Source organism: Lynx canadensis, chromosome D1 (assembly GCF_007474595.2).
Source record: "Lynx canadensis isolate LIC74 chromosome D1, mLynCan4.pri.v2, whole genome shotgun sequence".
In the NCBI taxonomy this organism is placed as follows: domain Eukaryota; kingdom Metazoa; phylum Chordata; class Mammalia; order Carnivora; family Felidae; genus Lynx; species Lynx canadensis.
This window is the reverse complement of record NC_044312.2, coordinates 24,225,964-24,240,926: the sequence shown is the minus strand read 5'-3', so window position 1 is coordinate 24,240,926 and position 14,963 is coordinate 24,225,964. Positions and strand designations below refer to the sequence as shown.

Here is a 14,963-nt window from a genome sequence, read left to right as displayed (position 1 = left end):
GGACAGAAAATGTTGCAGTTGCCAAGACTGTCATAGTCCTACTTCTTTTAAGCTGTTTTGTATCTCTAGCCATGAAATCAGCAAGAAGTTAATATCAGCAGAAAGTTAATATTTCAGGATTTGTGGACCATATATTCTGTTGTAACTATTCAATTCTGTTTTTGTAAAGTGAAAGCAGACATAGACAATATGTAAATTAATAGGTGTGGCTGTGTTCTAATAAAACTGTATTTACAAAATCAGCCAGTAGAATGGATTTGTCCCATGGAATTTGCCAGTCTTCTGGTCTAGATAATCTCTTCCATATCCGTGGTCTTAACTGCTAGTTAGAGATGAATCAAAAACTTGTATGTCCATGACCTCCCCTCAAAGTTCCAAATGACTTTTGACATTTGCACTGAACTTTGGACTCAACAAGCGTTCTTATGATTAAAACTAAAGTCCTTTCGATGGTCCACAAATACTAAAAATATGGACCCACACTCATTAATTTTAAATATGATGCCCATTATTCTCCCACTCCACTCCAGTCATATGGCTTCTTTGCTGTTCCTTGGATATGAGCATGCCCAGCAGGCTTCTGCTCCAGGGTCTTGGTCCTGGCTATTCCTTCTATTTGAATACTCCACTCCTGGATATCCACATGACTGGCTAATTCACCTCCTTCGCATCTTTGCTGAAGTGTTACTTTCTTAATGAAGACTACAGCAAACATTGTATTTAAAATAACATCTTCCACATTTTGACAGTTTTGATCTCCCTTTAGCTGCCCTACTTCTCTTTCCATAGCATTCACTTTCCAAAACACTGTATGCTTTACTTATTTATTGCATTAGTTTCGTATTAGTTGCTTCCTCTTACAAGAATATAAACTACTGGAAGGTGGTGATGGTTTGTCTCTCTTATTCTGATTTATCCCAAGAGCATAGAGAAGTGCCTGAAACCTAGTCCAACTCAATAAATACAAGAAGAAAAAATAAATAAACGAAAATATCTAAAGCTGTACTCATAGTACTTAAAATGAATCTTTAAGTAAAACCAAAATCTTAGCTTCCACGTGCCATTTTGTCGTATCTAACGCTCTATCCAGTCTTGTTACAATTGACCTTCTTTCAGTTTCTAAACTGCACCATGATCCCTCACTCCCTAGAGCCTTTGATGTTCCCTCTGCTTGGAATGCCATTTCACTTTGCCCAACTAACATCTACATCTCTTGTAGCCCCAACTCAATCAATACTCTCTTCAAACTTCCTTGACTTTCCTAAGTCAACTAACATTATATGTTTTCAAGGTGCACATTTATTTTTGGGACTTCTTTATTATTGTATTGTATATTTCCTCCACAGAGATTATAAACTCCACGAGGACAAAAATGTTATCTCTCTATCTCTATCTCTGTCTCCATCTCTCTCTCACACACACACACACACACACACACACAAAATCTAAGCAGTTAGCACAGTGGTTGGCACTTACAAGTGTGAGGGGGAAAAGGAGAAAGCAAATGCTGGGTTTTACTCTTGAATGAGATGAGTGATGTTATCTACAACTAAGTTAAGGAGAATAGACAAGATAAAGCATTTGAGTTTTAATTTGTCAAGTTAGAGATGGTTATACACTGGATAATTTCTTTTTTGGTTATGTAGCATTGGAACTTGGGAGAGGCCAAGGCCATGAATAGAGACTTGAGAATCATCATCGTATTGGATTGGATGAGATTCCCTGATCACACTGGACTGAATGAGAAAAAAGTCGGGGAATAGGACCCTGATGGGTTCCCTTCTGTAGGAACGGCAGACGCAGATGCCTCAACCAGAGGACTGAGAAGTAGAAGAAGAGGAGACAGAGCAGAGGATGTTAGCAAGGTAATGGTGAAAGGAAATGCACTAGGCGAAGGAAGGATATGTCAATATTGTGAAATGGTACAAATTATTTTAATAACGCCTCCCAAACGCAGGAGATAGTTCAGTAAAATAGTATAAAGGATGGTAAGAACAACACTGACCATTTATTGAAAATGTCACCATGCATCTGGTACTCAGCTGGAAATATTGTCCTGAGCCTGGGGAGGGAAGTATTTTCTTCCTATGTTTTTCAGATGGGGACAAGAAGGGATTAAAAGTTTAGGTTACTGTCTTTCACACACTAATCACGCAGTAATAAATGGAGTGCTGAGAACTCAAACCCAGATCTCTATAACACCAGTAGCTATGTTTTTAACACTTAAAACAGGTTTTCCCAAATATCACGTATCTCTCTGTCTCCGTTACTATTTTTGCCTAAAACGTTCCACCATCTACCATGTTTATCATTATTTCTCTAATATTTTTCATCCAATTTTTTTTTACTGTGGATTAGACTCATGTCCGAGGGTTTTATTTTGCATAAAGAAGAACACTTACCGATTATACTTTATTAAATGCTCAATTAATTACATGCATATCTAATAAACATTAAACAAGTTTATTTAGAAATGGATGGATATATATTGTTAATAAAGTTTTCTTAAACAAGTTAAGCCATATTTACAAATTTAGTGTATCTAAGTCTTTTAAATATTTCAAACACCTTAAAGAGCAGTACAACACGAATAGAGTTACTATCTATAGTATCTGGAGAAAGTGCTATACTCAATCTAAAACCCATTTTAAATTGTTGGTACCATGCATTTGGCTCATTTTGTCATTGTTTGTACACTTGTTTTTATACTTGCTTATAGTTATAGTCAGATGATACCATCCTAAGGCTATTCTCAAACTTATTCAGATATTTTCCGTAAGTCATAGTTATTTTCGACAAAAAGGATAAAGGATAGCATCTCAGACCAGTCAAGGTTACGGGTTCTGGGTTATAAATTAATAGATTCTTGGCCAGGTGCAACATGTAGCTGTTTTTTCCTCTCCACAGAAATCTCTAGTAAAAGGCAACAGATTTATATGACCTGAAGAGAACCAGAGTATGCAGTTGCTTTTTCTGAATGTAACCCAAACTTGAGCTACGTAACATCAGATTCAGCTTCCTTTTTATGTCTTAACTTCACTAGGTATATTGATAAAGCTGTTGGGGCCCATGCCTTTTAGTTAGCTTTAAATATTTTGCCAACTGGGACTTTTACCTAGAATAATATTCTCTTAGAGTCATGTTTACCTGGCGTTATGTGGCTGTCTTGTTACTGTATTATATTTAACTGCCATTATTCACCATCACAACACGTTTACCAATTTTTCTATCATTGTTAAAAAAATAAGCCTTACAAGCATCTTTTTTTAAATTAGCAGTGTCAGTTGGAGGTATATGTCCTAGGATAAACAGAATCAATTGCATACTTAGTCTGCTTTGAAGGAGCATAGGGGGTATTATCTTGAAACAAACTAAACTTTGGCAGTAAATGGTAATTTGGTTATTTACCACCAAACCCTTTTCAAACTGATAAGCTACCAGGATAAGTATGATCAGTTTTATGGATAAGTTTTTTTAATGAGTACAGTTCCCAATTTGTCTAGAACTCTCTGGATTACTTCAAGTATTCTGTATCTACCAAAATCTATTTACACAGAAAAAGGCAAACAAGTATCTATGCTTTGCAACTATGTATTTTGAAGACCATATAAAATGCCCACATACAATAGCATTTGTTCAGTAATTAAACCGCTAAAATTAAAATTTCTCTGTTTTACCTTCTTTTGTGTGAAAACTTCCTAACCTTTCAAAACTTTTGTAATTAACCATAACTTTCATCCGCTTTAATATTCAAATGACTATAACCTTCCCAGTAGAGCTCCTTTGAGCCAACTTCTTTGTTCTTTATTACTGCCCTTGACAGTCTTAAAAATGTCCTTGCCTTCTGTCAATAATAGTCATTTCTAGCACTATGCTGATTTTTTTCTTGACTCAAATTATTTTCCTTGGAAGTCTTAGTTCTTTTTTAGTGGAGAATATTGGAGACCAAATCTGAAATGAACTAGAAATGCTAGACATGAACATGACTGTTGGTATGGGCAAAAGTGTGGTGGCTACTGTTTGTCCACGTTTTGACTCAGAGGTGAAAAAAATATATATTTCCTTTTAGGAATCATTCATTACCTTTCTTTATCTCTTATTTCCTCAAGTTAACATGAAGTGTTGATGTTCCCTACTTCTGTAAGGGCTATGATTTTCATCACTACTAAGTCTTTCTACAGTCGAAACATATAGTTTCAATTCATTTACTTTTAAAAAGGAAACTTTAGGGTGCCTGGGTGTCTCAGTCAGTTGAGTGTGTGACTCTTGATTTCAGCTCAAGTCATGACCCCAAGGCTGTGGGATGGAGTCCAATAGCAGGCTCCAGACTGAGCAAAGCTTGCTTGAGGTTCTCTCTCTCCCTCTGCTCCTCTCCCCCACTCATGCTCTCTGTCTCTCTCTCTCAATAAAAAAAAAAAAAGAAAGAAAGAGAAAAAGAAAGAAAGAAAAGAAACAAAAAGAAAAAGGAAACTTTATGTCAGTACTTTAAATCACTACCAGTATAATCTGCCCTATGTTAAAAAAAAAAAATCCTAAAAATAAGAGCCCAGCAATGCACCCTGGCAGCACACGCGCACGATGCACACACACACACACACACACACACTCTCTCAATCAAAATTACAGTGGGGACAATAATGTTGTGAGGATCTTTGAGGACCCACTTTCCAGCGAAACAATCATAATTGCTTAAAATTATTTTAGAAACAACCATTTAAAGTCTCTGGAAATTGTAAGGTTATGAAGCAAATGAGGAATCATTTATTCAAGACAGTCTACTGAATTTTGGTAAAAACAGTGAGATTTTCTGCCACTTGAGCCATAACATGTTACTCGGCTCCCCCCAGCCCAGCTGAGCATGATGGAAGCCCCACTTAACGGAGATATGGCCAAGAAGATAGAGCTGTCCATCAACTTCCCATCAAGCACCGTAGTACTTCCTGGGAGGGGCAGGTAATAGGCATTTGTCATTCCTCCCAGCTGCATGTTGCAGAAGCTACGTTCCAGGTAAGTATAGCTGAGAGAGGTCAGTAACTCCCTTTCTTCATGCATGCCCCACTGATAGAGTGGAAGTAAGACCACCTGAGAACACTGGAACCCTGTCCCTCCTCACCCTAGCTTGCTTATGAGAAGATCCTATGCAGGAGAGAAAAGCCAAGAAGACCCAGAAGCTATTGCTGGCACCCATCTCTTTGAGTATAAAACAGAATATCTCTATGAGAGAAGCAGGCCACTGTCCCCATCTCACTTCTACATCAGTGGCTTAAAGATTTTGCCCAGGAAGAGAGTCAGGTTAAAAAAAAAAAAAACAACAGAGAATTATCCTCAAAGGAACAAATAGTTATTTGAAACAGAGTACTGATAGGGGAATTCGAGCCTCAAAAACAGTTGAGATTTTGATGGCAAGCAATTAAGAAAAGGTTGGTAGCTTCATGAGAGCAATAAGAGAAATTGGGGTCCAGCTAGTTTACCAGAGAGAACCAGGGAAAGAAAAAGCTATGAAGAGATCTCCCAAAGTTAGAACTAACCTCAAAGATTGACTTCAAAAGCTATTCCTGCTCAGGGTTCCAAACTGAATTGAATAAGACAGTGAAACAATTTATGCCCTTGGGTATTGTCAAAACCAATAGAACAATTAACTAGCAATTAGGGCAGTTTAAAGCTGGATGTAATGCCAACAGAGGCAGAAAGCTTATAATGGAAAGACACTGAGGGGGCCCTGCTAAAACCACTGTCATCACAAGGTGACTGTGTGCATGCCCAAGGCAGTGCCCTCTGTGGAGTGGCCGCAGAGACCTCACACTGGGGGAGAAACGTACTTCAATAAAATAGTCAGTGGAGCCAGGTCACTGAGAAAATAAACAAGCAAACAATGAGCAACAGAAAGCTCTGTGAGAGAGGATAATTATCTAGAGTTGCTAAATTATCAAAAATGTTAAGTTTTCAACAAAATGACTACAAGACATGCAAACATATAGGAAAGTGTGACTGTAATTAAAAAAAAAAAGGAGGCAACAAAAATTGCCTTTGATTCAGAAAGGGACTCAGAGGTTGGATTTGATAAAGACTTAAAATCAGTAAACTTGAAGATACATTAATAGACCATATGCAGTCTGAAACATTGAGAGAAAAAGAAAAATTGACAAAGCCACAAAGAAATGTGTGTTACTAGTAAGTGCAACAAGATATTTGTAATGGCATTAGCAGAAGTAGAGAAGACAGTTGCAGAAAAAAAATATTGAATATATATTTCAAAAAACAATGGCAGAACACATCTCAAGTTTGATTAAAGTTGTTGATCTACACATCCAAGAAGCTCAAGAAGATTAAGGCAGAATAAATGCAAAGAGATCCACACCCCAATGCTTAATAGCAAGAATATTGAAACAAAAAGAAATCTTTAAAACAGCAAGACAAAAAATCTTGCCATGCACAGGAGACCATCAATAAGATTAAGGTCTTACTTCCTGTCAGAAGCAGTGGAGGCCAGGAGGCAGTTAAGGACATATTCAAAGTGCTGTCACTAAGAACCAGAAAAACATCCTTAAAAAGAAAAACAAAGTAAAAACTTTCCCAGCTAAACAAAATTTGAAAGAGTATATTGCAAGCACACCCATTTTATAAGAAATACAAAGTTTTTAAGGCTGACAGCATCATTTTACTACGAAGGACATACCCAAGAAAATAATTTGAACACACATAAAAAACCCACAAATGTGACCACAAATTCACCTATGTTCACACATTTGATAACTCAGATGACATGGACCAATTCTTAGAAAGATACAACCTGTCAAAGCACACACAAGAAGAAACAGACAATCTGAATAGGCCAATATCTATTTAAAATTTTGAAAAAAAATAATCCATAACAGAAATGTCCAAAACAGAAAGCAGCAAATTCTGATGGGTTCATGGTTAATTCTGTCACAAATTTAAGAAAGTCATACCAATTCTCTATGATCTCTTTCAGAGGACAGGAGCAGAAGGAACGTTTCCTAATTCATTCTATGAGGCCAGCATTACCCCAATCCCAAAATCAGACAAAGACATTATAACAAATAAAACTATATACTAATATCTCTCATAAAAATAGATATGAAATTCTTAGTAAAATACTAGCAAATAAAAACCAACAATGTATGAAGAGAATTATATACCATGACCAAATGGGATTTATCTCAGGCATGCAAGGCTGGTTCAACATTCAAAAATCAATGTATAAAATCCATTAGATTAACAAGCTGAAAAAAAATCACATGATTTTATCAATAGTTGTGGAAAAAGCATTCCACAAAATCCAACACCTATTTATGGTAAAAACTCTTAGTAAACTAGAAATTGTGAGAAATTTCCTCAACCTCATGAAGAACATCTATAAAAAGACCATAGCTATCAACATACTTAATAGTGAAAAACTCAAAGCTTTCCTTCTAAGACTAGGTAAAATGCAAGGATGTCCCACTACACCACTCCTTTCCAACATCATACTGGAAGTCCTAACTAATGCAATAAGAGAAGAAGAAAATAAACAGTATACAGATTGGGAAGAAAGAAATAAAACTGTTTTTGTTTGCAGAATACATATTCATTTATGTATAAAATCCAATTAAATCAACAAAAAAAGCCTGCTGGAACCAATAAGCAATTATATTAGGTTGCAGGACTCAAGTTTAATATACAAAAGTCAATCACTTTCCTATAAACCAGCAATGGACAAGTGGAACTTTAAATTAAAAACATAATACTATTTATGTTAGCACCCCCCTATGAGATAACTTAGGTAAAAATCTAGCAATATGGTACATTGTCAATGAGGAAGATAGCAAAAGTCTGATAAACAAAATCAAGGAATAACTAAATAAATGGAGAGATATTTGATGTCATGAAGAGGAAGACTCAATATGATCCAGCTGTCAATTCTTCCCAACTTCATCTATAGATTCAGTGCAATACCAGTCAAAATGTTGTGAATATCAACAAGATGATTCTAAAATTTATGTGGAGAGACAAAAGACCCAGAATAGTCAATGCAATATCGATGTAGAAGAACAAAGTAGAAAGACTCACACTCTCTGACTTCAAGACTTATTTTATTTTTTTAATTATGAAATTTATTGTCAAATTGGTTTCCATACAACACCCAGTGCTCATCCCAACAGGTGCCCTCCTCAATGCCCATCACCCACCCACCCCTCCCTCCCACCCCCTATCAACCCTCAGTTAAACGGGCACCCTCTTGCACTGTTGGTGGGAATGCAAACTGTTGCAGCTGCTCTGGAAAACAGTGTGGAGGTTTCTCAAAAAATTAAAAACAGACCTACCCAATGACCCAGCAGTAGCACTGCTAGGAATTTACCCAAGGGATACAGGAGTGCTGATGCATAGGGGCACTTGTACCCCAAGCAGCACTCTCAACAATAGCCAAATTATGCAAAGAGCCTAAATGTCCATCAACTGACAAATGGATAAAGAAATTGTGGTTTATATACACAGTGGAGTACTACGAGGCAATGAGAAAGAATGAAATATGGCCTTTTGTAGCAACATGGATGGAACTGGAGAGTGTGATGCTAAGTGAAATAAGTCATACAGAGAAGGACAGATTCCATATGTGTTCACTCCTATGTGGATCCTGAAAAACTTAACAGAAGACCATGGGGGAGGGGAAGAAAAAAAAAAGATGGAGAGGGAGAGAGCCAAACCATAAGAGACTCTTAAAAAACTTCAAGACTTATTTTATTTTATTTTTTTTCAATATATGAAATCTATTGTCACATTGGTTTCCATACAACACTCAAGGCTCATCCCAACAGGTGCCCTCCTCAGTGCCCATCACCCACCCTCCCCTCCTTCCTACCCCCCATCAACCCTCAGTTTGTTCTCAGTTTTTGAGAGTCTCTTATGCTTTGGCTCTCTCCCACTCTAACCTCTTTTTTTTTTCTTTTTTTTTTCCTTTTTTTTTTCCTTTTTTTCCCCCTTCCCCTCCCCCATGGTTCAAGACTTATTTTAAAGCTACAGTTATCAAGACACTGTGGTACTGGCAAAAGAATAGAGAGCCCAGAAATAAACTCACATAAATATAGTCAACTGATCTTTGACAAAGGAGCAAAGGCAATACAAGAGAGTAAGATAGTCTTTTCAACAAACAATGCTGAGAAATCTGAACATTTACTTGAAAAAAAAAAGAATCTAGACATAGACCTTACATTCTTCACAAAAAATTAATTCAAAATGGATCCCAGATCTAAATGTAAAGTATAATACTATGAAACATCTAGAAGATAACACAGGAGAAAACCTAGATGACCTTGGGTATGACAATGACTTTTTAGATAAAAACACCGAAGGCACCATTCATGAAAGAAATAATTGATAAGCTAGACTTCATTAAAATTAAAAACTTCTCTGTGAAAGATAATGTTAAGAGAATGAGAAGACCAGCCAAGGGCTGGAAGAAAGTATTTGCAAAGGACACATCTGATGAAGGACTATTATCCAAAATCTACAGAGAAGTCTTAAAACTTAACTATAAGAAAGCAAGCAACCCAAATAAAAAGTGGAAAGATATTAACAGACACCCCACCAAAGAAGATATACAGATGACAAATAAGAAAAGATGCTCTATATCATATGTCATCAGGAAATGCAAATTAAAACAACCACACTAAATGATAGTGAAGATGTGATACAAGAACTCTCATTCATTGCTGTGGGAATGCCAAATGGTTCCCTACTTTGGAAGACAATTTGGCAGTTTCTTATAAAACTAGCCTGACTCTTCATATGATCCAGGAATTGTGCTCCTCGATATTTACCTAAAACTCAAGATTTCTGTTGACACAAAAATACACATACCAATATTTACAACAGCTTTATTCATAATTATGAAAACTTGAAAGCAACCAAAATGTCCTTCAGTAGGTGAATGGATAAACTGTGGCACATTAAGACGATGGAATAGTATACAGCACTAGAAAGAAATGAGCTGTTAAGTCATAAAAAAGACACGAAGGAATCTTAAATGAATATTACTTAGTGAATGAAGCCAACCTCAGGAGGCTACATATTGTATAATTCTAACTACACGTCATTCTGGAAAAAGCAAAATTAGGGAGACAATAAACAGTTCAGTGGTTGCTGGGGTTGGTGTGTGAATGGGTAGGAAATAGAACACAGAGGATACTTAGGCAAGTAAAAATACTCTGTATGATGTTATAATAACGGATGTACGTTATTATGCATTTGTCCAAATCCATGGAATACACAACACCAAGAGTGAACCCTAAAGTAAACTATAGACTTCGAGCGATTATAATGTGTCTGTGTAGGTTCATCCTTGGTAAAAAGGAATATACCATTCTGGAGAGCGATGTTGATAATGGGGGATGCTATTCAGGAAAAGGAACTTAAAAGGATATTATTAAGAACCTGAAGGGGCAACCCACAGAAAGAGAGAAAAGTTTACAAATTATACATGTTCCAAGGGTCTAGTATCCAGAATAAATAATTCTTACAATTCAATAATAAAAAGACAACTCAACTGAAAATGGGAAAAAAAGATCTGAATGGATAGATCCACAAAGAAGATACACAAATAGCTAATAAGCACACACAAAAAAACATCAACATAATTTGCCCCTATGGAAATGAAAATCAAAAGCATCATGAAATACCACTTCATCACTTCTTTTATAATCAAAAATAGAGATAATAAAAAGTGTTGTCAGGGTGATGGCTGCCCAGCTCTGTGTAAATACCAAAATTCATTGGATTGTGCACTTAAAATGGATGAACTTTGTTATGTGAATTCTATTTCAATAAAGCTGTTTTTTTTTTTCAACGTTTATTTATTTTTGGGACAGCGAGAGACAGAGCATGAACGGGGGAGGGGCAGAGAGAGAGAGGGAGACACAGAATCGGAAACAGGCTCCAGGCTCTGAGCCATCAGCCCAGAGCCTGACGCGGGGCTCGAACTCACGGACCGTGAGATCGTGACCTGGCTGAAGTCGGACGCTTAACCGACTGCGCCACCCAGGCGCCCCAAAGCTGTTTTTTTTAAAAAACACCCACCTGGGTGGCTCTGACGATTGAGCGTCAGACTTCAGCTCAAAGCGTGATCTCACACTTCATGGGTGAGAGCCCCACGTTAGGCTTTGGGCTGACAAAATATAAACATTACAAATATTGACAAAAATAAACATTAAAAATGCTTAGGGAGTGTAATTTTTATGAGAATGTAGGGTTTGTTGTTGTTGTTGTTGTTTATGTGTTTTTGAGGTAGAGAGTGCCAGTGGGGGCAGGGAAGGGGACAGAGGATCCCAAGCAGGCTCCACGCTGACAGCAGTGAGCCCGATGTCTGGCTTGAACCCAGGAACCCTGAGACCATGACCTGAGCCGAAGTCCTGATGCCCAACTGATTGAGCCACCCAGGTGTCCCTTATGAGAATGTAGTTTTATAAGAATATGGATAAGAGACCTTCAACTCAGCCTGGAGGTCTAGGATTTGGGGGAAGACAGCCTCTGGGCAACAGTTCTTGAATTTTAAAAGGAGTCATCTGGCCAACCAGAGAAAGAGAGAGAAAAGGCCTGGAGTGGGGGTGGGGGTGGGGGGACAAGTGTAAAGAAAGAGAGAGATCATGGTGTGGTAGAGTATTCCATAGGAAAACTACAAATTCAGAGGTAACATGAACTCAGATGAAGCTTGCAAAGTAAGCAAAGGTCATAATACAGAGGGCTTTTTAATGCCAAGTTAAGATGTTCTAACTTAATTCTATGCCCGTTGTAAAACCATTGATGGACTTTTGATAAAAGACATAATGATGATGATGACGATGATGATGACAATGAAATTTGCATCTTCTGCACTGGGCAGTTGGATTCTTCAAGAAAAAAAGAAGCAGAATGGGAAGGATGAAACTGAAGGTGGTGACCACAGCTGAGATATAGACAAGAAATGATGACAGCAGGACATAGACCAAGGGGGATGGAGTTGAAGAGCAGTAGAGGAGGGAGCAGGTTGGAGGAAGACTGAGGAGGATAACAAAAGGTGTTATGTCTGCTAGGTTTGTGATATTGCTTGCAAGGGGAAGTAAGAAGAGAGAAAAATCCAGGCCCAGGCCCAAATTGCCAACAGAATCATCCAGTAATATCTGAACCAACAAGAGAGCTAGGGAACACAGGAGGAAGACTGTGTTTCGAAAATGCTGTGCTATGTTTGCTCTTGAAAATCAGTTATGTGCCTTTTTCATCTAGTAGATCCAACATATACTACACTGCAAAGCAAATAGCTGATGGGACATATTGCAATAGATCCAGATTCCCAAACCGAGTGTGCAAGAGCTCAAGTTCCTGCTGAGCCAATTCCCCTAAAGCCAAAAAGGAAATAACCAGTGTTTGGGGCAAATGTGAGAAATAGCTGAATACTCTACTGGTTTCTAAGCCTGCCTGGTGCTTCTACAAAATGAGGTCCCTGCCAAAGTTCATGGGGACAGGACTGGGGAGGGGAGGATGCTACTGGGGTGGAAAAATAGGAATGCTTTGCAGAATTTTGATTTAGAGCCTCAGCTGTAAATGCCCGTTGTTTCACTAACTTCATTTTGCTAATGCAAGAACAGCTTTTGCAGTAATAACATATTTCAGTGTGAATGTCTTTTTAATAATCCTTAATTTGAGTCCTAATTCCCTTGATAGCCACTTTGAGGAGACAACCGCATTCCAAAAGTAACATCACATGAGCGCATTTGAGAAAAGACTAGCCATATGTGCACACACACACAAAATCATAAAGCGGGTACACGTATTTTAATTTATTATCATATTTCTTAAATGTCATCAAAGGAAGACCCCGAGCCCTGTAATAAGCAACCGTTCAGAATTTCATGGGCATCAGCAATTAACAGCCCGTACCTTATCACCAGTCAGAATTTGTGCAGGACGGAGATAGAAGACAGAGATGCTGTGATAAAAAGAGCAATAGCAGAGAAAGACAAAAGAGATGAATAGAGAAAAAAGCACAACTTCTAATGTAACCACAGAAGCCAGGGCAAGTACACAGCTATGGGGACAGCTGAATATATTTTTATCATGGGATCTGATATAATTTAGCAACATTTTTTTTTTTTATCCAGCAGAGAGAGCCAACAAGCTAAGTCGGATCAATGAGTTGACACTGATGGGTCCAGAGTAACAAAGCTGCCAAGAAAACATTAATGCCAACAAAGAAATATGTGTGTGCCCTCACCTCTCCCCTCCTGAGCCCTTGGTAGAATACATTTATTTTTGTGTTAAAGAAAATTGCTCACAGTAGCACCCCTACTCCTGATCCATTCCCAGCTGTTCTATTCTTCCCACCTGCAGTCATTCTTAACTCTTGCTCTGAGAACAAGATTTCATGAGACCAGCTTTGAAATTTGGACCAGGAGTCTCAGAGAGGCTTAGACACCATAAAAGAAATACCAGCAACACCATATGTTTATACAACATACTTCACCTAGCCTGCCCGGAGGGAAGAATTAATTAACAAAGGGGAAACCAAATATCAGATTCATTATTCTTCCACCTCCACAGTCCAGACCAAGTCAAGTCTCCTTGTTATCAGGGTTTTTTGTTTGATTATCATCCTACATTCCTCCTTTATTGTACTTACCAAAATGTTCTTGAATAATTAATTGTGTAAGTATTTTTTGTTGTATGTTTCCCTGACTGTGAACTCCAGGAGAATAGGGACTGTGTTTGTTCACCAATCCCTTCCCCGAATCTCATGAACACTCAGTAAATATGTGTTTAGTGGTTGAAGGAGGAAGCTAGGAAGAGGGAGGAAGGAAAAAGGCAAAAGGAGAACAGGTAAGACAAAAAGAAATGTCAATTCTTGGTTACTCATGAGCTGAGTATATAGCTAAACATTTCGCAGGCATTTTGGTTCTATATGTTTAATAAGCATTTGGGCCATGTGACCCCACCAGAGTTTTACTCATACATAAGAGGTCTTACAGTTTATGATCCAGGTTGCATTTGCCACAAGATATGCCTGCTACTGGCCTGCCATTTCTTTGTCCATTACTATGAACAGAGAAGGCAAGATCAGCTCTACAATTTATGAAATTTCTGTCTCAAGACCCAACAACGCACACATATTTGAACAGAAAGAAAAGCACAGCAGAGTGATCCAAAAGAAAAAAATACAGTAAGCATAATTTCATTTGATCACAACTCTCTACCTTTGCATTGGATAGTTCCATCATTTATGCACCACTTCAAAAGTAGCCCCAATCACAAGAAGTCTTAAACATCATGAAACAATCATCTACAAGTAGCAAAATAATTGTTCATTATTTCTGGTGATGCTATAAGTACAAAACACAACACATCACACACACACACACACACACACACACACACACACGCACACATACGCACACATACAGACACCCCTGGTGGTGGCACCCTAAGGGTAACCTGTCTTTAACATTTTCCAAAGGACATGGGTTCTACAGCACTAAGCAATAGAACTTTGTGGAATCATGATGTTCTTTATTGATGCCATCTCCAATAGGGTAGATTCTAGCCACATGTGCCTATTGAATACTTGAAATGTGGTTGATGAGACTACAAAATTAAATCTTTAATTTTATTTAATTTTAATCCATTTATATTGAAATTTTAATAGCCATATATGGTTACCGGCTACTGTGTAAGACAACTCATGATAACACCCAAACAACTTGGCTGACGGGGAAGTCTGGCCTTGACCTCATACTCTTTGACTTTCTAATTCCAAAAATAGTCTGAATAGGTACTTCTAGCAATATCTGACTATCCTTCAATTGATCAGCCAATAACTGGAGATACATTAAACTGTGCAAATAAATATTAACCCTCCCTTTCCATAATTTGAATTGAAATGTCTATTTCTGGAGTGACCTCTTTGGTTTATATACAACAGAGAAGGGGGCATTGTCTCT

At 37.7% G+C, this 14,963-nt stretch overlaps 1 pseudogene; it reads right to left on the bottom strand.

Moving 5' to 3' along the window:
* Nucleotides 1-2,895: 2,895 nt before the first annotated feature.
* Nucleotides 2,896-2,951, bottom strand: LOC115526689 (annotated as a pseudogene).
* Nucleotides 2,952-14,963: the final 12,012 nt, after the last annotated feature.